Genomic DNA, 27,638 nt, shown 5'->3' on the forward strand with positions numbered 1-27,638 from the left:
AGGATGTGAGCCCTCAGCTTCCTGTTCTAGACACATTGCTTCTCTACCATAATGGACTCTGGTCCCTCTGGAATCCCGAACCAGAACAAACCTTCGTTCCATAAATCACTTCTAGTGATGGTGTTTTCTCACATAAGCAGAAAAGTAACTGATACACTCACATATTTAACCTGTACCACTTGATCTTATTACTGTAGAGTATTTATAGTAAGTTTTGAAATCAGAAAATGTCAGCCTTTAAATTGTCATTTCAAAAATTAGCCTGCCTACTCTGAGCCCTCCCTATTACCATACCAATTTTAGGACACCTTCTTAATTTCTTCAATAAGATATAAAAGGAAATAGCCCGAGAATTATCAATATTCACCAAGAATAGTTTATTAGAATAGTTTATTACAATAACTCAGAACCACAGAGACTTGAAAAGAAATTCCACCCTCTACTTTTTTTTTCTTTTTTGAGACAGGATTTTACTATGTAGTCCTGACTGCCCTGCTACTTGCTCTGTAGACCAAGCAGGTCTCTAACTCTCAGAGATCTGCCTACCTCTGCTTCCCAAGCATGGGGATTAAGGGCCCATGACACCACGCCAAGCCCTGCCATCCTTAAAAGAATAAACAATCTACAAGTATGTCCGTTATCAATATATTGCTTCTCAACTCCAGATTCACTGTTTAGTTTGCTCTTCAGTAACTGTTGGGGGTCCTTTTAGCCATCTCTCTTTGCAATGCCCTAAATTCGAAGCTTTGCCAACAGCATCTGTTAGAAGGATGTCTACTGCTGTCCCTGACAGCTGCTGCATGGTGAACTGAGAACATGTGCAGAAGGACATCTTAAAAAAAAACAAACTCCACTTCAGCCACCTACCTAGAATGTGTGGTCACTGGGTGATCTTCCACTCCAAACCCAGCCCAGGAAAGGCTTTCCATAGATCCCTGATATAGAGATTGGAGCCCCAAAGCGTTCTTGCCCACATACACTTATGTTTGCATAAGGCTTTCCCATGCAGGGCTCCATTGAAACATCAATCTCTCTTGGCTTGCCTGTTCCCAGTGCTTGCTTGCACCACTGGTATTGATCCGCTGGCACTGTAACAAGGTCTTTAGACCTTAACACAACTGACTCCATGATGGAAGTGCCATTCAGCCTGCAAGATTCAGCACGGGGACAGCAACACCTGCCAAAATGAGGCAAACCATCTAATCCATCGAAGTCCATAGTTCTGGGAAAGTCTTTAAATTTAAATTAACTGACCTTGTTTCTTGGCTTCTGTAGTTCCATTTCTGGGTAACTAAGCATTCTTATTAATGGAAGTATGTCAATCCAGAAAATGATCTTTTTTTTTTTTTTTTTTTTTTGCTTAAAAGCTCAATCCAAGAAAGGCTCCCTGCTATGCTGAAATCCTGAACACCGAATGTAGTCACTGGCTGGCTAACAGAGACTTTCTATTGGCTAACAGCACCCTCTGCCCTCTGAAGCATGGAAGGGAAGCCTTTTGCTTTCCCAGTGACCCCAGATCAGTCCTGGCCAGGACAAACCCCTGAGCATTTCTGTTTCCATAGTGTTTCTACACCTTCTCCACTGAAGTCTGAGGGACTGCCACTGTCCTTCCAGCTTTTTCCGACCTTGGCTACCTCTCTCAGGTATAGCTTTTTTATATTTTGAAGGAGAGATAAACATGTTTTTTGTTTAGATCTCAAGTGCGGGATGAGAAACAGACTTGTGAGAGAGCAGGTGATGTTTATCTCCTTAGAAGTCGAACCACCTTTGTGGGGGAGCTTGGTTGTTACCAGCTGAAAAACATTCTCAAACAAATTTTGAGAGGAGATATAAATGCCAGCCAAAAATAGGAGAGGCGGTCTTTGGAGACGTGGGATTGTTTGGCTGTTCATCCCTCCACTCCGAGAAGCTCCTAGAGAGAGCCTCCTGAGGGAAGGCATTGAGGCTTCGGGCTCCATCTGAGGCTCCAGGTTCCGGTTGCTCCTGGTTCCCACAGAAGACATCCTGATGACAAAGCCAGGAGAGTCGTTCCTAGGAACAGATACCCAAAAGGTTTCATTCTTGTGCTCTTTAATCTCCTTTTCCTCTTGTTTAGGTTAGTCAGGTTATAAGTGAGGTATGCTTGGTTAATAAGTTCATAATAGAATATAATTGTTAAGAAAATTGAGCCTACAACATTTTTTTAACATTTACTTTCTATAAGAGTTTATTAAAATTACGTTTCTCTGCTTTCACCCACCTTGCATTTGGAAGTACTATAATTAAGAATTATTATTTATAAGTCATAGTAGAGTAGGCTTAAGAAAGCCAACAGTAAGATGAAGATTTGGGGTCACAGATAGGGTAAGGAATGGCATAGGGCGCAGTTTTTGCATGAACCTTGGAGGATTGAAAGGATTGCCTTTGAACTCTTGTTTTTAAGATGATTACCTCTGCTTCATATTTACAAACCAAATTGCTCTATTGGTCCCAAACAGATGTCCTTTAATGAGAATTGAAATATCTTACCTTGAGTCTTGTTTCTAGGTTGGTGGGAGTTGATGAAAAAGGCACTGGAGATAGCAGAAGAGGGAGTCAAATATGAGTGGGTTCCTGACTCCCAAACCTGAGATTTTAAAAATTATTTCCTCAGGTTTCCATAACCCAAGTGTCTAATGGAAGGACTTAGAGGTTAGAAATGAACATGTGCCACCACATATACCACTTAATTTCCCCTCCAATTGTTTTCATAAAGTTGAGTGCATGTGGCCTGCTTCCTTCCTGCCCTTCCGAGAAGTGATTGCACTATTTCATCTCATTTCCTATATGAATGCCAATGAAACATTACTTTTTATTTTCCTTTTTTTTTTTTGCTTGCCAAAGCCTGTTAATTTTCTATCATTTCTTCACAGATATCCTATAAATAATTCTGATTTACGGAGTTATTCAAAGCATGGCCTTTGGACCAGAAGAATTAGCATCCCTTGGGACCTTATTAGAAAAGCAACGTCTTGGCCCTTGCCTTGGCCTGGCTGTTTCTGAATCTCTGGTGAGTGCTGTCCTGGGTGTGTACCGTAGATTTCTTCTCCAGGAGATAGCTATGCAAACCAAAGCTTGTGGGGCATCAGTTAAGTTCTTACTGGCTGCATTTCACTTGAGGCCCACTCTAGGATTTTAAAAAAAGACACGGGCTTGTGAAATCTGTCCAGTGAATTCTGCTTAAAAAGTACATGTCTGTAGTTTCCTTTGTAACTGCTTGTTGAGTTTGGTTAGTGGTTGGAGCTCACAGACTCACAGGTGAGCCTGTTTTATTTGGAACAATTCTAATTTGGAGGGAATATGTTTTTCCTGTGCACTTAACCCAAGCTGGCTCCACTGCTCATGTTTACGCATTACCCAATCCTCCCTGGGAGGAGCATCAAATACAGCAAGTTCCCTTCCGATAGGCCAGATGGTGAGATATTTAAAGCATCTGCCTGCTCTAAGGCTTTTCATTTTGAGACAGTCCTTTGACTTTCTCCACCTGAAGATGCCTTTTGGGTCCACTGCTCTTAGGATGTTTTTCTCATCTATGTTCTGTTTAACGTGTGACCTCCGTGGTCAACGATGAAGCACTCACTCCATGTGTGGTCTCATGGGTGCTGTCCCGGGATTGCTCAATTTGGCCTTCAGAATAACCAAACGTGCTCAGAATAATCAACCGTGAAATTTGATTCCAAGCTTGTTTTTGTCACTGTGGATTTGGGAAGAAGAGTCAGTTTCTCTGGGGTCCCAGTGTAGCTCTTAAGCCGGAGGAAATGTTAGTGTTTATGGAGCAAGCACGGCCAGTAGCACTTTTGAAAAAAAAAAAAAGGAAGGGATGGAATTGTCAGAGAACACAAAACAAGAAGAAGCAGTAGAACGCACTTCCATGGTTATCTGATATCTTTGTTTGACAGATGAGTCCCCAGGCAGAATAGCTCCCAGTGTCCTGGGCAGGACTCCAAGGCAGGTCTCTCTTACCCCAGGCAGCAGAGCTTCCCTGAGGGAGGCGGTGTGTGCTGATCAGGTGAGTGAGGTGTTCTGACGGGTGTGCAAGGTTAGCGTGAGGACAAGCTGCCCAAATCTGGGTCACACAGCTCTGTGGCGACAGCTTGCTAGTGGAAAGGGAGAGGACAGCCTAGATTTACAGAGACTAGTGACTGTTCCACAGATACACTGGGTGGCTTTAAAGACCAGAAGAAAAATGGATGGGTGAAACCCAGGAACACAAAAATTTGACAGTGTCAAATAACAAAGAAAAGTTAAAACATAGGGCTGGAGAGATCGCTCAGCAGATGGAAGAAAACACTTCCTGCTTTTACAGGCTGACTTGGGTTTGGTTTGCAGCACCCACACCTGGCTAAGATGAACTCCAGGGACTCCCATGCCCTCTTTTGGCCTCTCTAAGTACTTGCACTCCTATAGTGTGTTCAGACTCACTCAGGCATACATACATATGCTATAAACAAACAAATCTTTTAAAAAAGAGTAAAGTCAAAACAAATCTATACCCACCAAAAGCACAATTATAAGTCCAATAAAGTGCTTTTGTTACGGTAAAAAACTAAATTTAAATTGGCTCAAGGAAGTGGGATTTGCTCACATTTTTAAAAAGGGGTAGGGCTGCCTTCAAGAGTGGCTTTCTCAGCGTCTGCATCTTATTTCGGATGCTCAGGCTTTGCCATGTGCCTCACGTTAGACTTAGCCTCAGGCTGACTTGACTCTTGGCCACCAGGAATTAAAGGGTCCCCTTGATGGGAGGCGAGTGTTCAGCTTTTCTAGTTGGCTGTTGAAAGTCTTGAGCATTGCTGGGGAAAACACCACACACTGCAAAAGCAGACAGGATGCCAGAGCGTATTTGGTACTTCAAACCCTTCTCAAATGCCATAGCTGCTAAGTGGTGTGAGAAAAGTGATTTGTCACTTGAGAAAACTATGATTTCTAGCTCACTTCATCTTCAGGTCTGAGGTATGCATCCGTCTTGTTCCTGCCAGTGCACAATCCATAGAAGTTTCTGAAAAGAAACAGATTCATTTACTCTTTCCAAACTGAGAGGAATAAAAAAGTAAGGTGTACAGTTAGCAGGCTGTGGGGACCCAGGTGTGTTGCTTTGGGGAATGAGACGGACCAGGTCACCTGGTCCACAAGGAAGAAGCTCCTCCTTGTCAGCACAGGTTTGCCTGGCTTGCTGGGTTCTGGGTAGGGCATCTGTTGTTGTAACACAGTGTCTTTGTTTCCTGCTCTGAGGATGACTGATGGTCTTTTAACCTTCATCCTTTGAAGGGCTTCTTACTTAGGTAGTTTTAGAGTCCACTGAGTCAGGTTTATAAGACTGCATCTTTCTTTTACTTTTATGTGAAAGATCAAGTCCCTTATTGTTAAGCTGCGCGTTCCTCTAAAGCAGTTTTTAATTTTTTTTTTTAAATTTAAAAAGAAACTTCTGTTGAGGGCTTACTAGTTCACTCATGGTGTTCAGGGCATTTATAGCAGTGTCATCAGGCTGGCTCTTTGGGCATTCTACAGTTTGTGGACAAATATCCAACTGGTTGTGAAGTCATCCGCTCTTTAAATTTACACACAGGGACTAGAAACAGTGTGAACCGATAGTCAACTCCCTGGGTGCCAGAAAGTTACCTGTAAATACACACACACACACACACACACACACACACACACACACACACACACACACTTTTCATATATATGTATATGTGTTATATATGTTTGTATATATATATGTAAAGTTGGACTTTAAAATGTCCAAATTAAACTCAAAATTGATAAAAGATTTAAACATAACTTCTGAAAATATAAAGGCTCTAGAAGGTTACCTAAAGATGTGTATCCAGAATCAGGGCCTTTAGGACGTAATCATAATAGATCTTGATGGTTAGTGGCTTATGAATGGGATGAGTATCTTCCCAGAGACCTCAGAGACCTTCATCACCCCCTCTTCCCTACAGGGAGAAAATGGGACTTGTGAAAGAGGAGACAGTCCCTTGTCAGTTACTACAGCTGTCAGCTCCTTAATGGCAGACTTCCCCAGGACTGGGAAACAACTTTCTGTTGTCTAACAGTTACTCTAAGCTTGGCTATTTTGTTGTAATAATCTAAAATATACCAAGGCAGAGGCAGGGGCTTTAGAAGATTGTGTCAAGTCCGGTTGCTATGGTCTTTAGTGTCTTAGGGGTCTCTGCAGAACAGAACAAAATAAATGAATATATTAAAAAGGAAATTTACTCATCAGTGGACACAATATGGGGTGACTTATTCAGACATGGCTCTCTGTACATTAGAGAGGTTGAGAACCTGGTGCCTGCTTAGCTCATAAAGCTAGATGCATTAGCCATCCCAACCTGGTGCTGAAGGCCTGCAGGATTCCTGGAGTGATGCTGGTCTTTAGCCTGTGCTGGAAGACTCAAGAAGCTGGATCCTTTGCCTGTGAAGGATGGTAGCTGTGGCACTAGCAACCAGGCTGATGAACTCACCAGCAACATGGCAAGGCAAACAGGCAAAGAGCAGCTTTCCCTCAGACCTGTTTATATCTTGGCAATTGCCAGAAGGTACTTCTCACACTCAGTGAGTTACCTGCTCAGTAATTCTTCTAGGAAATATCCTCACTGACCTGCAGGCAATGTGTTTCTTAGCTGATCCCAGATCCAAAGTGACAACTGAGATTAACCATCATAGGCAGCAAAGTCAGTATAAAACTAAAGTATGTATGAAAGGGAGAAGACCAAACTGTGTCTCTGTATATAAAGCAGGATGAGCCGGGCGTGGTAGCGCACGCCTTTAATCCCAGCACTCGGGAGGCAGAGGCAGGCGGATCGTTGTGAGTTCGAGGCCAGCCTGGTTTACAAAGCGAGTCCAGGACAGCCAAGGCTACACAGAGAAACCCTGTCTCAAAAAACCAAAAAAAAAAAAAAAAAAAAAATCAGGATGCCCCAGATTAATGCATAACTATACAAGTTGCCAATCTCTGTCACATCGGTAGGAATAGATAGAGGACTGAAAAGAGAAAGTTCGATAATGCATTGTCGTTCATGGATCGGAAGCTTGAAGCTAGGGTTTGCTGAAGGAAAGGCTGTCCCTGGACTGTCCCCAGTTAACATCTTTCTGTTTATAATAGGCTCATTGAAGTTTGAGGATATTTTTGATCTTTAAGTCACTACTTTTATATTTGAGTATGTTACTGGGGTTGGAGAGATGGCTCGTAGGTTAAAGGTTGTGTATGACCAAGTTTGGTTCCTAGGTCTTATCTTGGGCAGCTTACCTGTAACTCCAGGATACAACACCCTTTTTCTGACATCCATGGACAACCCCGTACACATAGTTTAAAATAAATAAAAAAAAAACCTTTAAAATCATTATAAAAGCCCTTTTCCCCCTAGAATGTAGTTTATTCTCTCGAGAATAAGATGTAATGCTACCTTTGGAATTTTGTCTGTATTTCATATAAACTATATCATTTGTGGTTGAGAATTTAAAGAAAGGTTGAGGAAAAAGGAATACTGAGCAGTTATAAAGTAGCGGGTAGCGTTAGGAGCTGCGGGAAACTGGAAAGTGGCACAGGACTGGTGCTGGCAAGATATAGTGTGTTTCCCAGCCTCCGATTTTGCCTCATCCCTGGAAAGCCATTAACAAGAGTGACTTGTTCAAAGGGACTGTGGGGTAAATGAGGCAGCCACGGTCCTGACTTGTGTCTCTTCTTTCATCCCTGGGGCCGTGCATTGAGGGGTGAACAAGGGGTTCTTCTGGAAGACCCAGGGGCATCTCTTTCTAGAAGTGTGAGCTGAGAAAGACGAGTCTGCTCTAGGCTGTACCTTCTTCTGCTTCCTGACCCCTCGACACTTGCTGGTCTCATACCCTACTGTCCCTGACTACTCCCTGCCTCGCCTCCACCGCCATGTACACAGTTAAGATTTTATTTCCAGGATAGTTTGGAGTCTCTCTTTACTTACTCTTACACCTGCACTCTATCAAGAAGCTTGGCTGTTTTTTCTTTTTATAATATTTTCAAACGTGGCACATTATGATTTCCTCTTGGCATTACCTTCAAATTTTCATTTGTTCTCCTAACCAGGAAGTCATTCTTCACGCAATTGGAGTTAAGGCCTCTCTCCTTACAGCTTACCTTGGAACCAACATTGGAAAAGTTTACTTGTTGTTATGACTGAATAGCTGGCAATAACGTGAGGGAGAAAGGGCCCATTGTGCGTCACTGTTTGAGGAGACAGATTCTACCTCAAGGGAAGGGAGCATGGTGACAGGTATCTTGAAACTGATCGGGGTCCAGCTTGGCTCCTCGCCTGCTGGGCTCACACCCGGGTAGAACAGAAAGCAGAGAGCAGATAGAAGTGGAGTTGGGCGGTAAAATCCACAGAGCCCATCCCTATGGACCCACCACCACCGGCTCCACGTAGGCACCAGCTCCTTACGGTTTCCCCAGCCTTCTAAAACAGCGCCACCACCCGGAAGCCCGAGAGTTCAATCACAAGTCCACGACGGACAGTCCACACTCAAACGTCAATTCTGAGAATGTGCTCTCGCTAACTAGCGTTCATATTAAAGTTTCCCCTGACTCTCTGTATGATGATGGACCCCACAGATGAACTTGAATAACAAATCTGGGGTGACCTCCCTGCTTCTCTATAAGAAAATATGATTCATACCCTTCTTCTCCCACCAACCTATTATAATTGGAATCTGGCCCTGGGCCTTTAGATCAGGAGTTCTCAACCTGTGGGTTGCGATCTCTTTGAGGATCGTGGTGAATGACCTTTTCACAGGGCCACATATCAGACATGCACATTATGACTCATAATGGTAGCAAAAATGCAGTTATAAAGCAGCAGTGGAAATAATTTTATGGTTGGGGGGGGTCAGCCCAGCATGAGGAGCTGTATTTAAAGGGTTGCAGCATCAGGGGGGTTAAGAACTACTGCTTTAGCTTTTAAAGTTTAGGAGGTGGTAAACAGAGGTAGAAATTGAGTGTTAAAACGGCTTTATTTAGAGAGCCAGTAATCTGAGAAGACACCGAGTTAACATCCTCAAAATCTGTTACACATATTTCCAGCTAGCAGAGGACATAGGTAGGAAGGGGGCAGGGTGGGGAAAAGCAGTCTGGAACTCAGTCTTGTTCTTCTGTTCAGGTGGTAAAGATTTGAGATGTATGTGTTTTTATTTACTCTCTCTCATCCCGTGGTGAGGGGACGGGGTGTACCTACGCCTTGATAGACATGGTAGACCAGAGAGCAACATCTAGTGTCAGGCTTTGCCTTCCCCCGCTTTGAGACGGTGTCTCTGTGTTGTTCTCTGCTGTGTACACCAGGCTAACTGCCTAGTGGCTCACACACTTCTGATGCCGCTCCTGCCTCTGCCTCCTATTTTGCAGTAGAATGCTGGGATTACAAATGCACGCTACCACATTGAGCTGGCAAAGGGGTCTGGGGATGCGAACTCTGGTCCTTAGGCTTGCATGATAATCACGTTACCAATGGAGCCATCACCCTAGCCCTGCCTGTGCCTCCCTCATTATCATTCCTTACATCCTTAGTTCTGAGTCAAGTTAGTGTCTGCTGGTCTAAGGTCCTCTGGGCTGGAGGAGGGAGCATTGACTCAGAACCCACTAGTAGTATGTACATGCTAAGACATTAACAACATGTCTGTATGGATTCTTTTCTTCAATATGGACTGTAAACATGTCTTTGTAATAGGAAGGTGTTCCTATGTGTCCCTTCTTTCTCCTGTCCCCGTGAGGAGTGATGCTCAGGGGAGCGATGACCCAGAGGTCTGAGCAGTGTGACAAGAGGCCAAGTTGTGAGAAAGATTCCAGGGCTTGCTAAGAGCAGGAATTTAAAATGACTTTATTTTTTAGATGTTTGTATTGCTTCAAAGTCAATCTCCTCTATCTTCCCAAAACTTCAGCAATGCAACCTCTCTCACGTGCTTGTGTGAAAACATTCGAATTAGTATTTCTGGTGTTAGACTCGGAGAATGGGGAAAAGAAAGACAAGGCAAGATGCTGGGCTTCCCGGGGTGAATCTCTGTAGGCTGACAGCAGCAGATGAAAGGCTCATTGGGTAGAACCAGAGCCCAAAATGAGCAAAGACACAAAAATCCTGAAAATGGATGGAAGTTCATGGGCAAGCATGGGAAAACCTGAACACAGCCTGTCTGCGTTACCAGTCCTGGCATTTATATTGTTTGTAGAGCTCAATGAAAGAATATATGGGGAGACACCCTGTGCCGCCTTGGATATACTACTTCTGTTGGCATTGGCAAGACTATAAGCCTGAAACAGAAACCATTTAGAGAAGAGAATTGATGCATATACCTATGTTGAAAGCAACCCTGTGGCGTATTGTCACTAATCTTAAAACAGTGTTAAATGAATGCAATCAGATCCACATTCTGTTTTGGGGCTGCCTGAGTAGAGCTGTGGCGACCACACTCACCTTGCCTGTTTCTGAACCTGCCCTGTAAGACCAGCTGCTCCTTTCCAGCTCCAACCTGGGTCATTTGGTTTTTCTTTTTCTTTCTTTCTCCCCTCTCTCTCTTGGGTTTTTTTTTTTGGGGGGGGGGGAACAGGATTTCTCTCTGTAGCCTTGGCATACTGGACCGACTTTGTAGACCAGGCTGGCCTCGAACTCAAAGAGCTCTGCTTGCCTCTGCCTCCCTGAAAGCCATTCTGAATTTCTAAATAATGGGCTCATTCTACTATTTCTCAATGTCATTTGATAATTAGTTTTCCGTTTTTAACCATTATGTGCTCAATCTGTGGGATTCTATCCATCCTAGGGTCGAAACACAGAGAAGTAGGTGATTAGTGTTGGGAGTAGGGCAGGCGGGCAGTGTTTGAACAAGGGCAAAGGCATTCAGAACTCAAGTTCAACTGAACCACAGTGAAGTGGCACAGAGGTCAAGGTGCTGCTCTCAGCTCGGCAAAGCCCCACGCCCGTGATAGACATTGTGCAATTCCACTCCCTGCAAACATTCTTACCAACCCAACACCTTGATTGCTAGCAGCCATAAGCCTTTTCTTCACTTCTGCCTTTCAAATCCCGAATGCATGTTAGGACAGAACTTAAATTCCTTCCAAAACTGTAGACACAAGAGTTTTGGGGAAATGCAGTCTGGGTTCGTTTCCTATCGCCATTAAAGGGGTGAGGACTTACAAAGTTCAGTGGTTGATTTGCACATAGAACATGCTCACGTTTCCTCCTTCTTTCACTTGAGAACACAGACAGGTTCATTTCTGGTTAAGTCAACAGTCAGGCTTTGCATTACTTTGACTATGCAGAGACATTTGATTGTGTGGGGCTGCACGGTGCCCGATGCCTTGGAGTAAAAAAAGAAATGTTTTTAATGTGCATGAATGCTCTGCCTGCATGTATACCTGCATGCCGGAAGAGGGCATCAAATCACATTATAGATGGTTGTCAGCCACCACGTGGTTGATGAGAATTGAACTCAGGACCTGAGGAGGAGCAGTCAGTGTTCTTAATGAGCCAGGTTTGATCAGATCCTTTCACTGATGGTTCTAGATTTGAAGAACATCTCTATAAGGTTGCTCTTCTGAGGGCAGAGTAGAAAACATATTTCTGAGTTTGGGCTTTCAGCACACCCAGACTTCCTTTCATCCCCGTCCTATCATCTACCCTCTGCTGTGGCTGTGGAAATCTGGTCATTCTCTGAGTCCATTTCTGGTCCTTGACGGGAGAGGCAATGGGAGAAGGGGACCTGGACTTCTCAGTGTTTCCAAGGATCAGTTATGACTCATTTTTTGTTTGTTTGTTTTGTTTTTCAAAACAGGATTTCTCTGTGTAGCCCTGGCTGTCCTGGAATTTGCTCCGTAGACCAGGCTGGCCTCTAACTCACAGAGATCCACCTGCCTCTCCCAAGTGGTGGAATTAAAGGTGTGTGCCACCACCACCTAGCCTAAGACTCACTTCTTTTTTTTTAGTTAAACATTTTTATTTTTTGCATATACATTTATATTATTACACACACACACACACACACACACACACACACACACACACACACACACTAGATTACCTATAGAGTACCATGACGCAATCAGGAATTATATAAATGTTACATTCTTAGTGTTTTGGCGACTTGTATTTGGCAGCTTTTCCTATCTTGGTGCATCTAAGATTCTGAATGTTAATCAATCTCCATTACATATTGTCATTATCAACTTAAAATATCTATATAGACCTAAAAACATCTTAACCCCTAAACAACTAACTTCTCATTTGGAAAGCTACTAACCTGCACTCCTGGCACACTCAGGTAATCAAGTTTATTCCTTGTCAATACTCACTGCTTAACTTATCTCTGGTATCCTCAGATCTGCATCACAGTCTGGTGATAAAACTAGCTTGAGCACTGATGAGAGATACTGCAGTTGGTATCCCATGGTGTATCTGACACCTTCAATTGAAAGGCTCCTAAGAGAAGGCACTGTATTTAATTTTTATTGAATGCTGTCATTTAAAGATTTTAATCTTTTAGAACATAATTACTCATGATTGCTTTTCCATTTGAGTATTTTCACTATTTTTGTGCTAGAAGCAAAGAAACAACTGGCGATGTCCAACCAGACTGCACATGTTAGTCCATTTTGTGCTACCCAAATGTTCTTGGATGTTCTTCTGGAGAGCAGCTGGCTTACATGGGCTACACTCTTAGAGGAAATTGTCACCCCTCCCACCAACAGCTCTGTGGCTTCGGGGGGGGGGGCGGGGATTGTGTGCCCAAGTCCTCTTTGCCTGCTCGGATTTGGCCTCTCTTGGCTTTGCTTTGCACAGTTTTATAGGTGCTGTCACAATGGCTATGAGTTCGTGGGTGTAGATGTTCTGCTGCCTCTGGGGGCGGTGCTGACTACCTAGAAACAGATGCATGGAGAGATGGCTCAGAGGTTACGAGCACTGGCTGCTCTTCCACAGGTCATGAGTTCAATTTCCAGCAACCACATGGTGGCTCACAACCATCTGCAATGCCCCCTTCTGGCCTGCAGGCGTACATGCAGCCATATTATTGTACACATAAATAAATAAATCTTAACAACAACAAGAAACCGATGCATGCACTGTGGTGATCTTCCCTCACCCCACCACAGCCTCTCCGCTTTCTTACTGCAGCCTCCTGATGAGGAATGGTCAGGAACTTTAAGTCAGCTCATAATCTTGAGAGGTTTTGTTGTAGCTATTGGGGTTTTGAGCCTTAAAGATTGGGTTTTGTTTTGCTTTTTGATGCTATTTTAATTTACAAAGATATCCCCCCACTTTCTTTTTTAGCACTAACGTGGAATACCTCCAGAGTTTTGTTTTCATTTTTGATTAACATAGTAGTCTTAATACAATTAAAAAAATTGTGAAACAATGTTTCATTAGCCTTAAACAAAAAGGCCCATTTTCATCAGCTCCTATCAACCCAGAGTTCTATCAGCTGCTTAAAACAAATGCTAATTAATAAACTGAGGAGGTGGATCTTTTGTCCTTATGGCTTCTATTTTTAGAATTAAAATGAAAACATGCATTTTTTTTTGTTTGTAGGTTATATTCATTTAGTGAATGGCCTATTCATGTCCTGTTGCTAACAGCTTTGCTTTCTTAGTTCTTTGTGTATTGTCATTAATGGATATAAACTTTATAAAAGTAGTTCTCAACCTTCCTAGTGTCGGAACCCTTTAATACAGCTCCTCATGTGTGGTGACCCTCAACCATAAAATTGTTTCCATTGCTACTTCATAGTCGTAATTGTGCTCTAGCTTATGAATCGCTATGTAAATATCTGATATACCCGGTCTCTGCTATGTGACCTTTGTGAACAAGTCATTGGACACTCAAAGGGGTCACACCGCACAGGTTAGGAACCACTCACTGCTTTATAAAGTTGAGTTCCTAGTGTGCTGGGTCCTGTGGCTTGGGTTGTATTTATAAGGATCTTCTACTCTGACAAATTAGAAAAGAATTCCCTTTTATTTCCTGGTTTCTTTATGGTTTCTCTTTAATTTCATCTAAAGTTCCAGTCTTAACCCTAAATTTATGCTAGGCTAAGATGTGAAAGCACTCAGTCAGAATCCCCTGCAGACCCTACCAACCCTGTCCCTAACCCCCTACTGTGGCCTGATGCTGAGAATCAGGAGCAAGGAGTTCAAAAGTGTCCCTGGCTCCCCAGCAAAAGAAAGACCGTGGTGCAGACTGGTCCCTGACCACATGGTGGTCTGTACTTGCTGCCTTTCTGTTTCTGTTTTCCTGTGCTGCCACCTCACCCAGGGCTGCATACTCCAGAGAAACACCTTAACACTAGAGCCTGGTGGCAGGTACCACAGCTGACCTAGGTCAGGAGCAGAACACAGCGTTCATTCAGCACACAGGATCTTAGGAAATGCCTTTATATTTTATTTTTAATTCATTTCTGATAATTTTTAATATTTAAGTACTACATTTATTTAATTTGTACCCCTCTTGGTCACCCTGTCTACTCCTTCCATGTCTGCCCCCTTCTCAAAAATCAAGACCTCTTCTCTTTGAATGATTATTGTTACCCGGTCAGAGTGTCCAAATGCAGATTCTCAGGACGCCGCAAACTGCATTGTTAAGGAAGCTGGCAGGAAGCTGGATGACTTCGAAATAACCATAATCTAGCTGTACTTTGGGCCAGGCACAGAGAACTTCCGTTAACCTTTCCATTATTTATTTAAGAACAAGCGCTTCATCTGGATTTACTGCACTAAAAACAGCCGTGTTTCAGAGACGGAGCTAAACACAGGTTTGAATGAAAATGCCACTGGGCTACCCACATGAAGTAAATCTTCCTCCAAGTTTTCACTTGACTACCTCCATAAAGAATTTGTTACTAAAAAAGGCCATCCTGAGGACCCAAGGCCTAGGCTCTCATATGAATTTGGCTGGGGACTAACTTCAAATTACAACACATAAATAAGGGAAAATTGGGCCCCGTGAGATAAGGGATGGGTAGAGCCTGCAAATTCTAGAAATCAGCCACACTGGTCAGTGTTTGCCAGACCTCGGTTGTCATTTTTATTCTTGCTATGTGAGAAATTATCCCCAAATTAGCAGCTTAAAATAAGCATTTCATTGTGATGAAGGGTTCTTTTCATTGGGAATATGTATGGGACGCAGCTCCAGTGCCTTGTCTGAGCTCAGTAGCTGGGGCTCACTTGAGAAGACTCTATGGCTGGGGCTGACTCAGGCATTTGGGGTGGAATCTCCTGCAGGTGACTTTATTCACTTGCCTGGTAGCAGATGCTATTTGTCAGTTGGTATGCTATGTCAGCAGTGAGAGCTCAAACGAAATGGCTTCCCCTAGCCTCTCTCCTTATTGCCCAGGTCTTTGCAAAGTAGACAATCTTAGTAGAGTCAGGAATCCCAAAGTTGTTGTCTCAGCATATAAAGGGAAAGCTGGATCAACTTTTCTTACCTAGTCTGGTGAGTGTCTAAAAGTGAGTCACTTTCTGGTATGGCATTGCATACTTATAATCATAGCTACTTGCAAAGATGAGGGGGGGGTTGGCACAAGTTTGAGGCCAGCATGAACTATGTAGTAAAACCCTCATCTCAAAAGAGCACCATCATCATCATCACCAGGAACAGCATCATCAAATAATAAAGAACTAGAGTGCAGCTCAGTGGCTGAGCATCTGCCTCACACATAGGAGGCCCTAGTGATTAATTCTCAATACCAAAGAAACACACCACCACCAACACCATCACAACAGCAAAACGACACACAGAAATGGAGTTACTGGCATCACCCAGAGTCAAGGACAGGGAGTAGAGATAAGAGCATGTCAGAGATGACACATACACAATGTTGACTCTTTTTCTCCTGAACTGCGTTGTCGTGGGAGCTCCTCACAAGAAAGGAGACAGGGTTTCTTCTTTGTAGCCCACTAGCTCTAACCTCTCAGCAGCACAATGCTCAGTATGAATCTTTGTGTGTTGAACTTTACCATCCTAGGCTTTACCTCTGAGTCCTGAGAGACACAGGCCCCTTTTCTCATTTTCACTGAGACCACAGATCTTGCCCAGTACAGCCATCTCTTACTTCTCACCCTCAGACTACTCTCCTCCCACTATCGCGTCTTTAGGTTTCTTGCTGTGGAGGTAGAGTGCATCTCTGAGTCTTCCATCCTCAGATGCTGCAGGTCTAGGTTGGTTTGTCTGTCTTCCAGAGAGATTCAGGGGAGTCGTTTCTCCTCCTTCCTATTCTCTCTACCAAACCCTCAAGTCATCCCAAAACAATTCTCTGTGCAGGTTTCATTGGAAGGTGGAAGGCTGAACTAAGGGAGGGGAGTCAGTCTCACAGCCACTATTCCCACAGCAGTGTTGCTTCAGCATTTCTACTTTGATTACTCTTAGACTTTGGCGTCTCAGAGGAAACTGAAGGAGCAAGCATCTGATTTGAATGTTTTCCTAGCATTAGGTCTACATGGATTGAGTAGAAGTGCCAATTCCCCACAGTGGGCTTTTGAAAGTCATGGATGCCCTAAGTTAGAGAAGAGCTTTCGAAATCAATAAGGCTGCATGGAGTGTACGGGACATTTGTGAGAAGAACCTTGGAAGAACAGCAGGTCACTGAGCACTCAAGAGGTGACGCTCTTGTTGTCTAAAGCCTTCCTGTCTCTCTCTCTCATCCACTCTCCACAGTGTGGCCAAGGTGCCATTCTGAAACAAAAGCCTATCTGTTTCATTTTCTCTGTGTCCTTTAGAAGACAGAGCCCAAGATCCTTAATTTGAAATAGAAGGCCCTTTGGGACATGGCAGCTTTTGGGTGATGATGTGTGTTGGAGGATTAAGGCACCCCACTAGAGGGACATGAAGGAGCCTCATGGTGCCCGCCACTCTCCACATCACTCAGGCTGAGTGGGTTTGCTCTTAGCTGAGGGAAAGAAACCAATCCCAAGTTGAATTAAGACTGCAATTAATGCATTGGACCAAGTTATCCAAATAAAGTAATCATTAATTTATGTGATCTGTTTAAGGTGTTAAAATTATATGGAAAAACCCCCAGAGATTTTATATACCACATTTAAAAGGAGGTGGGAGAATACAGTCGTCTTCATAGAAGATGAAGATCATTGGGTAAAGGATAGAGTTAGGTAAAGCCACGTGTGGAAGTGTAGGAGATGCCAGGAGGAGGCTTATTTGTATGATATTGCCAGGGACAGGAAATTTAATTCACCTCTCCATTATCTAGCAATCTGCTTGAAAAAGTAGATATCCTGGCTTTAAAAAAATTAAACACAAGCCAGATGTGTTGATGCATGCCTTTAATCTCAGCACTTTAGGAGGAAGAGACAGGTGGATCTCTGTGAGTTCAGAGTCAGCCTGGTCTACACAGGGAGTTTCAAGAGAGCAAGGACTACACAGAGAGACTCTGTCTCAGATAACCAACCAACCAACCAACCAACCAACCAACCAACAACCAAATAATTGAATACAGGACAAAGGGTATCAGGTTTGTCTTACATACTTTCTCTCATTGTTCCCCAAGTGCTGCTGTGTTGGCTGTCTTCAGTTCCTTATGTGACCAAGCTCTTTTCAGTCCTTTTTACATGCTGTTCTCCTCAGAATAATTGCATCTCCACACTTCACCTTGCTAACCCTTTGGAAGTGTTTACTCATCAAATTATATGTCCTGCCTAAGAGAGGCTATCTTTGCTTCTTCAATATAATACACATTTCCTTCTTCCTTTTTTTCTTGCTCACTGTAATTTGGGATTACTCCTTCAGCTTCCTCTTGTCTGGGTCCTCCATTAAATAGTGAGCTCACCAGGGGGAGACTATGTATAAACAAATCCAAGGACAAGGCTGGCGACTTAGAGGTGTTGAGTGTCGTCCCCACCCACTCATACCCCTGATGTGTTTTCACTGCATGGCCCAGGCTGCCCGGCCTCTTACTTCAGCTGGGATCACACGGAGCGTCAATAAGTATATATTGTTTTGAATCATGAACACAGCAAACCATTTGTTTGATTGCACTAGAGTGTCCGTAGCATTTCTGAAGATTTTTTTATGTTGTTGTTTATAGTCGACATCATCTGGCTACCGATGTTGAAAGGATGAATAATTTAGAGAAGGAATATCTTGGGCAACTTCATTCTAGGTGGTGCCTAGCATACATTAACAGGCATAAAAGCAGAGGCTTGAGGTAAGGGATTTGTGAAAGTCTCCCAGTAGCACCGCAGCATATGAGCTGGATGCTAATCGCGGAACAGGCTTCGTTCTGTATGCACTGCCACTCTTTACCCTGAGCTTGAAAGGACACATGTGAAACAAACTGTTTCCTGCTACTGAAAAACAGAAACAGAGTTGTAGGGATGAGGACCTTTGATTCTATTTAAAACAAATTATGTATAGAAGGATATATGCGTGGCATCATGCTTACATCTATTCTTCACAAGGAGTTTGAGTCAAGCAAATGTTGCCAAGGATACACTAAGAGGAATAATGCATTGTGGAGTAAAATAATGGTCTGTGGAGAGGAGAAAGAACACAGGTTAAAATAGAGGTATGGAGAGGGTGTCTTCCTGATTGTCCTAAAATTCTGTGGTAGAAATACACATGTACAGCATTGGTAGAGTGATGTACCTTGCTGTTTAGGACCAGAACTTAAAAAAAAAGTAAGTTTCTACAAGGCTGCTTGTTAGGATCACAATTGGGAAAGGCCACTTCATAGGACAAATGTTATCTGGCTAAGGAGAGCGGGGGTTTGGCATGGAGACAGATTAGAATGAAGCAGACAGGTCTGAAAAGTTGCCACCAGGAAGATTTGTTTATTTCTCCCTTAAGAAAAATTCACTTTACAAAAAAAAAAAAAAGAAAAGAAAAATTCACTTTACAACCTTGTCATAGTCCGGCCCCTCCTCTCATCTCAGTCTCACCCTTCTTTCCCTCCCCTATTCCTCAGAAAAGAGGAGGCCCCCCTACCAACCCACCCTAGCTCTACTGAGTTCTTCCTCATTCCCTGTGGCCTGGTAAGTCAGTCCTGTCAGGGGGAAGTGATCAAAAAGCAGACAACAGAGTCCATGTGTGAGGCAGTCACTGTTCCCCTTACTAGTGGACCCACCTAAATCCTGAGCTGCTCATTGGCTACATATATGTAGAGGACCTAGGCCCAGTCCATACATGGTCCTTGGTTGATGCTTCAGACTCTTCAGGTCCCTCTGGGCCCTGGTTAATTGGCTCTGTTGATGTTCTTGTGGAGCTCTTGTCACCTCTAGGTCCTTTTATTTCTACTCCACCCCAACTTTATGCTTATGCTTCACCCAATGCTTGGCTGTGAGTTTCAGTATCTGTTTCTAACCACTGCTGGGTGGAGCCTCTCAGAGGACAACTCTGATAGGCTCCTGTCTGCGAGCATAGCAGACAGTTAATAGTGTCAGAGGTTGGCTGTCTCCCGTGGGTTTTGGGTTGGGCCAGGCATTGGTTGGACATTCCCTCTATCTTTGCCCTATCTGTTCTGTCTTTGTCCCTGCACATCTTGTAGGCAGGGTAAGTTTCGGATGAAGTTTTTGTAGGTGGGTTGGTGTTCTCCCTCCACTAGAAGTCTTGTCTAGTTAGATGGTGTCCTCTTCACTCTCCATGGCCCCTGCTACTAAGCGTCTCAGCTAGAGTCTTGCCCATATCCTCCCAGAGGACTTAGGTCTCCAGCTTGCCACACAGATGCCCCCACCCACAGTTTCTTTTATTTTTATCCACACAGTGAGCCATTTCCCAAATGCCAGCTCACCAGCCAGATTCCACAGGAAATGGCAGCTGACCCCTATTTCATGCTCATCGTCATAGAACTGTAATAATTCAAAAACCTCACGCTGCTTGTGGTATAACCATATGTGCTTGCTTCTTGGCCACAGCTTTTTCTGTGGAGTGCGTGTGTGTGTGTGTGTGTGTGTGTGTGTGTGTGTGTGTGTGTGAGAGAGAGAGAGAGAGTGGTGTATGTGTGCATGAGCATGTGTGTGTGAGAGTGTGTGTGAGAGAATGTGAGAGAGTGTGTGGTGTGTGTGTGTGCATGAGATTGTGTGTGTGTTTGCATGTGTATGTGAGAATGTGAGAGAGTGTGTGGTGTGTATATGTGAGCATGTGCGTTCATGCGCGCGCGCGCGTGTGTGTGTGTGTGTGTGTGTGTGTGTGTGTGTGTGTATGAATGAGAGAGAGAGAGAGAGAGAGAGAGAGAGAGAGAGAGAGAGAGAGAGAGAGAGCACACTTGCATGCATGAACTGGCTTGTTCCTAAGTGGCCATTTTCTGGAATAGGAAATAATATGGCTAATATGTAACTTTGAACTTACTCTGCACTAGGTGACATGGGAGAAGAGCTTATGTATGGCTTATTTCATTTAATCCAGCAAGATACTCATAATGTAGGAAATACTGTCATCATCTGTTTTATAGACAATAAAACTGAGGGCCAGAGAAGTAACTGTCTTGCCAACCTGAGCTAGGGGATTTGGTCCTCAACTCTGTGTGGCCTCTCTTCATGACTCATCAAGAGCTGCACCGAAAGGTGCAACAGAAGTCTGCAAAGCAGATGGAAAAGTGCTGTGTGACCTGTTCAAGTGAGACAGATGCTGAGATCAGGATCGTCTGGAGTTGCCTGAAAAGCCTTATGTCAAAAAAAAAAAAAGAGAGAGAGAGAGAGAGAGAGAGAGAAAAGCAAAGTCTTATGTCACCTGTTCTTGGTGTGCAAGAACTCCATCCCACAATCACTCCCCAAAACTGGTTATGACAAAGGACCACCATAAGAGCACATCTGCCATCTGAGGCATTTCCCTCAGGCATCTAAAAGCGCAGAAGCTGGCTCTTAAGTTTGAGTTCCTTTTTCCACGGTTTCCTTTAAACTTACATAAATGTCCTCAAAATCACCCCTAAATAAATTGCGATAGAATAAACAGTGTTTCAAGGCTTCTCTGAAGGCCTAATGAAAGGGGCTCTGGGAAGTTTTTCTTGCTGTACAGTTCACTGCCAAAAGCCTTTGGGTTTAAACAGTACTTAGTTTAGAATTTGTTTACATCTCAGCTTGACCTTAGCTCATTATTATCACAATAGGAAATTGGAATACACAGTTTCCACTCCTTAGAATACTTTGCAGCTTTAAATGTTACACCCTCCCAATCTTTTTGAAATATATATCAGCTGGGTTTAATCTCAGCACTTGGGGAGGCAGAGTCAGGTGGATCTCTGTGAGTTCAAGGCCAGCCTGGACTACAAATCAAGTCCTGGACAGCCAAGGCTACACAGAGACGCCTTGTCTCTGGGAGAAAAAAAAAAAAAAAAAAAAAAAAAAAAAAAAAAAAAAAGAAGAAGAAAAGAAATATATACCAAAAGGAAATTGGGCTTAAAATTAACAAGTTATATGAAAGAAGCAAATGCTGTCATTTCAGTTTATAATGAGAGACATTTTTGTTTGATAATATAGAGTTTTTATTGAATTATTATTTCAATATGTGAAATATCAAGGTAAAATTGAGTCAAAATAAAAATATTTCCCACTGAAGGCTTGCAACCAAAGTATCAGGAATAAACAAGCACACCACAGAGAGAGACTTAGCTAGCTTCGGGTAGAGATGAAGATCAAAGGCATCATGCACTGAGGAGAAGCTTGTACTCTTGACCCATAAACATGGTCTCTGAACTTAGCCCCCAGTGGCCAGACGCCCAGAGTTGTTTTATCCTGCGCTATGTCTCTTAGAATGATCTAGAATATTTCTCCTTATTTTGCCAGGAACTTCCAAGAATCTCTAGCTCTCCCAATCTTGGGATAATACCCCAAATTGCTCTAGACTTCCAAGTGTTGTGATCACATACTGTTTCTCCTCCCAGAATTAGGTCAGAAGAAAGCTAATGGTGGCTCTCCTTTCCCACCCATCCTTCTCTACCTCTTTAGTAAATTCTGGAAATGGTAGTGCTCTACCCCACAGGTCAGTTCTTCCATTTGTATCTGCCCTTACCTGTGCCCTGGGGTGCACTTGCCTCTGCTGCCCTCTGCTCTAAGTTTCTGAATAAAAATTTCCAGAAACAAACAGACTTTGCATCAGTCTTATCAATTAACTGATGAATCAAATAAGAGTCTTCTTTTTTTCTTTTTATATTCCTCTGACAGAAAGCAAAATTTCTCTCACCTTAAAATTAGTATGTATTAATGATAAAAGCGAGGTTAAATTGTGATGTTCTTATTCACACAAATAATATATGTCAATCACGCTTACCAGCCGTATGTTATAATAAGACACCCTCTATTTTTGTCCCTTGATGCTATTATCTTCCCTCATTGTGCAGTTCTGACCTACAAAGACAAGCATCTCATGTTCACTGTCATGTCTGGAAACCAGCAGGTTTGGGCAGAAGTTTTACAGATCCTGGGTACTTCCTGGCTGCCATGCGTGCTAATGTGCTTCTGAGCCCTTTCTCTGTGGGCTTCATGGTCACATGATTTGTCTCTTGCAGCATTTCCTGTTAGATTGTACAATATGTTGGTATACTAAAACTAAACTCTAGAACTGTGAGTAATATGAACCTCACCCAATAAATAAGCTTTCAGATACAGAGCTGGTTTCTTACCCTGGCTTTAGTTATTCCTTATCTCAAGCTTATTTAAAAATATATATTTATTGAGATTATGATATAATTACATCATTTCTCCCTTCCCTTCCCCTCCATCAAAAACTTCCCATATACTGTTTGCTTTGTTTCAAATTCATGGGCTGTTTTTATTGTACACATATATACATATATACACACATATAAATAATTATATATGTATAACATATATGTGTATGTGTGCCGATGCCGCTCCCGTCCAGCAGGAAAGACACCAACACCGGGAACTCTTCTTGCAGCAGTTTTTATTCAGGATCCTGGAGTGACCCCGGGAAAAGCTCCCACAGAACCTTTTATAGTGTGCCTGTCCTATCAGAAACTGCCACGTCGCCACTCCTAGTTGGTGCATTTGGATCACACCACCTCACGCCATGCCTTGTCAGATCACACCACCTGACGCTATGACTTGTTTGAATCACGCCACCTCACGCCATGCCTTCAGGCATGCGCATAAGGGGCTTGCTCACTGCGCATGTGCATAAGGATTACTCATTGCGCATGTGCAAAAGGGGCGCACTGCGCATGCGCAAAAGGTTTTCTCACTGCGCATGCACAAAAGGGGGCGCATTGCGCCGGTGAAGCAGCAGGGGGCGCTGCTATCTGTGGCTCTCCACATATGTGTTCCAAAATAAAAAAATACAACCTGTTCAGTCTATGTTACTTGTATGTATACTTTCAGGACTGACCACTTGGCATTGGATAACCAATTGCTATATTCTTCCCTGGGGAAGACGGTTTCTTCTGCTCTCAACATTCCTTCATTATCTATAATTTATTGTGTAGGGTTAAAGCCTGCTGATCTCCCCACCTCACCCCCCACATCTGTTAGCATGTCTATTGTTCAGATCAGTTTAGGCTGTTGGCTAGGCTTTATTATCATTAGGGCCACTTGGCCCATTGCTTTATTATTTAAGAAGCCACAGCACCATCTACTGGCATGTTAAAGAACAGTCCTGCATGTGAGACAAAGGGTGACTGAGTTTGATGAAGTGGAGAGAGCGTACACTCTGGATGTCATGGTACTTCTCCACTCTGTCCCATCCCAGTTAGCATTTGCCAACTCAAGCAATGACATCTGCTCTTGTAGCTTCTACTGACATATCTGTTGCAGCTCAAATGTTTCTTGGCTTTTCTCATTCTTTGCTGATCCAGGCTGCTAAGCCTCTCAGATCTCAGAAGCCACCTCTGCCTAATAGCATGGAGGACCCTTTCTGTATATTTTGTCCTTACGTCTAGCCACTACCGTCTGAAGAGCTGACTTCTGATATTTTCAATCCGGCTTATTTACCTAACTCCATCTTGTAACTTGCCCCTTTCTCCACGGACATCTTAATGGTACCAACTTATATCTGATCATGAAACTTTGTCCTGACTATCTTTTCCTTCCCTGGATGGACCGTTCATGACATCAGCTTGGGCAAAAGAACCTCTTAACTGGCTGAGCCCTCAGTCAGTTCTCTAGTGACTGTCTTGCCTAGAACTGCAGGGCCTTGTTAAATGTCCAAATACTTACCTTTCTCTTAAAAGCTTTGACTTAGTGGGGCTGCATGAGGTCCCCAGGGCTGCATTCTAACCCTTGCTTCCGGTGTATGGTACAGATCTTGCACCTGAGAAGTCCCAGTCTATGGGGTAAACTGTAGGTGCCTGAAAGCGGTCCCTGGAGCTCCCTCCTTTGCCCACTGCACCTGCTCCATGCATTCTGCTCCATGCACTTTCTGCTCTTTGATCTTTCTCTTCATGTCCCCTTTTTGGGGATCATTTTTACTCTCCTCTGGCTTTCTCCTTTGGTGTACAAGGTTAATCTGTGGCATTAAACCTGAATTAGAGTCCACATTCCAGTGTGAAGTTCCTGTCTTGGTTCTAGCTATTTGTGACCTTGGAAACTTAAACAGCAAGTGGTTTCCCCAGCACGGTCCATGGACTTTTTTTGCGTCAGAATCATGAAGGTTGTGTGATCTCTGAAAGAGTCCCATCCCAGAGCTACTGGATCAGACTCTCTCCCATCCAAGCAGGATCCAGGCCCAGCCCTGCTTAGGGTGGTATGACTAAACACCTGGGTCAGAATCTCCGGGTAGGGGGTGGGGCAGAGTGCAGCCTGCAATCAATAAAGCAAACAGCTTAGAGAGCCTTCTGACCATCAGCACTTCAGAGCCACTGTTGTGTCAACTGTGAACATTCAAGATGCCAGCTGAAGGGGAAATCCTGTATCAACTGCACTCATCGACAGGATAAAAGCCGGGCCAGTGCACTCAGACCTTTATGGGAAGCGAAGCCAGGGCGGCACCTTCAGTGTGAGTGCTGCCCTTAATGGCCCTGCCGGTTACTTCTTCCTTTGCACAGTCATTTTTTTTTTCAAGTCAGGGCCATGCCCTACTCCCCCCAAATGTAAAAGTATGTACTTGAGAGTAACAGCTCCTCTACTTATTAAACCACAATCTTCTCCTTTAAATTTCCTGGCCATAGAATATATCAGTATGCTAAGAGCAAGAGGATGAGTTATAAAATGGTATTCTATTTCTTTCTTGTGTTACGTGAGCAGCAAAATGATGTAAGCACTGGGTCATTGCATCTTCTTGTTTCTTCTTTGTCTTTTTTAACCCAGTGTCTCCAGATCTATCATCAAACCGTATTCTATTTATCACCTTAAGAGACTTTAACAGGCAAATGAGTTATGTGTTTTATTACAGTTCTCTAGTAGACAACAGCAGAATTAGCACTTATTCTTCATCCTAGACCAGGTTCGTACTGAGCTCAATTTCCCTTTGACTCTTATAACAATGTCAACAGTATAATTCTGTCAGTGATGCACAAGCCCATATTGCAGGACAACACAAGATTAGCCAAAATGTCTAGAATAGCATTATAGTCTGGAACGATGATTAAATACCTAATGTGTGGTAAGAGAAACTGATAGTGCCTACCCTGGAGAAACTTAGAGTCTATAGTGAAAATATATCTATACACAAGCAGACGGCAGAGGGGTCTTAGTGACTTTTCTGTTCCTGTAATAGAAATACCATAAGAGAAGCAGCTTAAGGGAATAGTTTAAAGTTAAGTCACAGTTCGAAAGTCTGGCCCATCATGGCAGCTATGCCCAGGCAGCAAGAGCTCAAGGCAGCTGGTTAAGTTGCTTCCACGGTCGATAAGCACCAAATGATGGTCTCTGGTCCTCAGCTAGCTTTCTCCTTTTTAACATTTCAGGACCAAAGCAAAAGAGTGATACTACTCACTTTCAGGGTTGCTCTTCCCACCTTAATTAACCTAATCTAAATGAGCACGTGCAGCTGTGTCCACAGGCTTGCCTCTTATACGATTCAAGGTCCTGCCAAGTTGACAATATTAACTTTTGTAAGAGGTGAGACCATTTCTTCATGAAGCTAACTTTGAAGCTATTATAATGCTGGAGGCAAATATGAACCATCTGGCTTCTTTTCTTACATTCATCCCTCGTCTGTTTCTGTCTTTCTCATGTTCAAATCTCCTCCCCCCTCAGCGTTACCCATTACTTCTCAGTTGGAATGATGCATAGTTTTCAGTTGTTTTGCCATCTCAACTGTGTCATGAATTACCAGGTTTTTTTTCTTTCTGAAGCATTGCTGGGAATAGTGCTTAGGTTTTGTTCCACCATTTATGATAGGTCAACATGCCCAGTAGTTTCTCTGTGACTGTAGCCATCAGATAAATAGTCCCACTGCCTTTTCTACTGAGTGAGAGAAGAACATCAGTTATAACATTGGTCAGTCACGAACACGTAAAGGAAGTGAGTAAGCAAAGAAGGAATTACTCCTCTCTAGTATTATCTATTCTGAAGCCATTCTCTGTGAATAGAAGATGGATTGATCCCCTCTGGGTCACATGTGTATGTTGTGTGACAATACTTTTCCTGAGGATATGTAACATACATGTACACTCACTCCAGAGAGGAAAACCCAAAGTTTGGACAGACCAAAGTACAATAACCATCAAAGCTCAATTTGGTGAACCAATGGGTTTTATTGGGGTTATTTATAGGAATGTGGGTCATGGGTTACTTAGAGGAGCAGAGACAACTCAAAACCAGCTGCATCACCAAAGCTGACCCCAGCACACAAAGCTAATAAGCCGGAGCACATCGCACAGCCTACTGGCACCTCAGTGTTATTTCCACATGCCTATGTTGGTCTAAGCCACTTACAGGAAGCTCATCTGGTCTCTGCTTCTTCCAGGCAGCTAGTCTGGTCTCAGAGCCTTCTTTTGCAGCTCATCTTGTCTGAAAAATCTTTTTAAAAATATTTTATTAATTTATTCATAGTACATCTCAATTGTTAGCCCATCTCTTGTATCCTCTGATCCTCCCTCCCTCCTGCTTTCCCCCTACTCCCTTCCTCTATGACTGTGACTGAGGGGGACCTCCTCCCCCTGTATATGTTCATAGGATATCAAGTCTCTTCTTGGTAGCCTGCTATCCTTCCTCTGAGTGCCACCAGGCCTCCCCATCAAGGGGACGTGGTCAAATATGGGGCACCAGAGTTCGCATGAAAGTCAGACCCCACTCTCCTCTCAACGATGGAGAATGTCCTGTTCATCGGCTAGATCTGGGTAGGGGTTCGAAGTTTACTTGTTGCTTGGCTTTGCTGCATCTGAGGGAGACTCTCAGCTTTTGTTGCTTACTCTAGTGAATCTGGTCAGCTTCAGGGACTTTCTGAAACTATTTTGTTTACCTTTCTGTTAAAGGAGCCTTCTGCAGGATGGGATGTTTTAATCTCAGAGAAAACTGTTATACAACAGTGTACTCCTAAGGATCATGGGAAGTCATATAGTCTTGCAGTTTACAGAGTGACAAGAGTCGATTGTGTCAGAAAAAAAATCCAAAAGCACAACACCTCAGTTCAGTGCAAATTTCCACTGAATATTTGTGTTAGGTACTATTATAAGGCAAGGCGCAAAGTTTCCTCTTATCTAATCAAATGCATTGACAAGATTCAATGAGGCAGTGTGTGTAAAAGTACTGTGGTGGTCCCAGA

The 27,638-nt window shown here is 43.4% G+C and overlaps 1 long non-coding RNA gene across 2 annotated transcripts in view; it reads left to right on the plus strand.

The window, feature by feature from the left end:
• Positions 1 to 1,735: 1,735 nt before the first annotated feature.
• The window catches only part of LOC311583350, a 90,120-nt gene continuing 64,217 nt past the window's right edge, over positions 1,736 to 27,638 (plus strand). For both annotated transcript variants that reach the window (XR_014774467.1, XR_014774468.1), the window contains exons 1-2: positions 1,736 to 2,052; positions 2,892 to 3,028. This is a non-coding gene — a long non-coding RNA (uncharacterized lncRNA). The remainder of the gene's footprint in view (positions 2,053 to 2,891; positions 3,029 to 27,638) is intronic.

The sequence above is a fragment of the Acomys minous genome, assembly GCF_964271855.1.
Source record: "Acomys minous genome assembly, chromosome: 14".
Classification (NCBI taxonomy): domain Eukaryota; kingdom Metazoa; phylum Chordata; class Mammalia; order Rodentia; family Muridae; genus Acomys; species Acomys minous.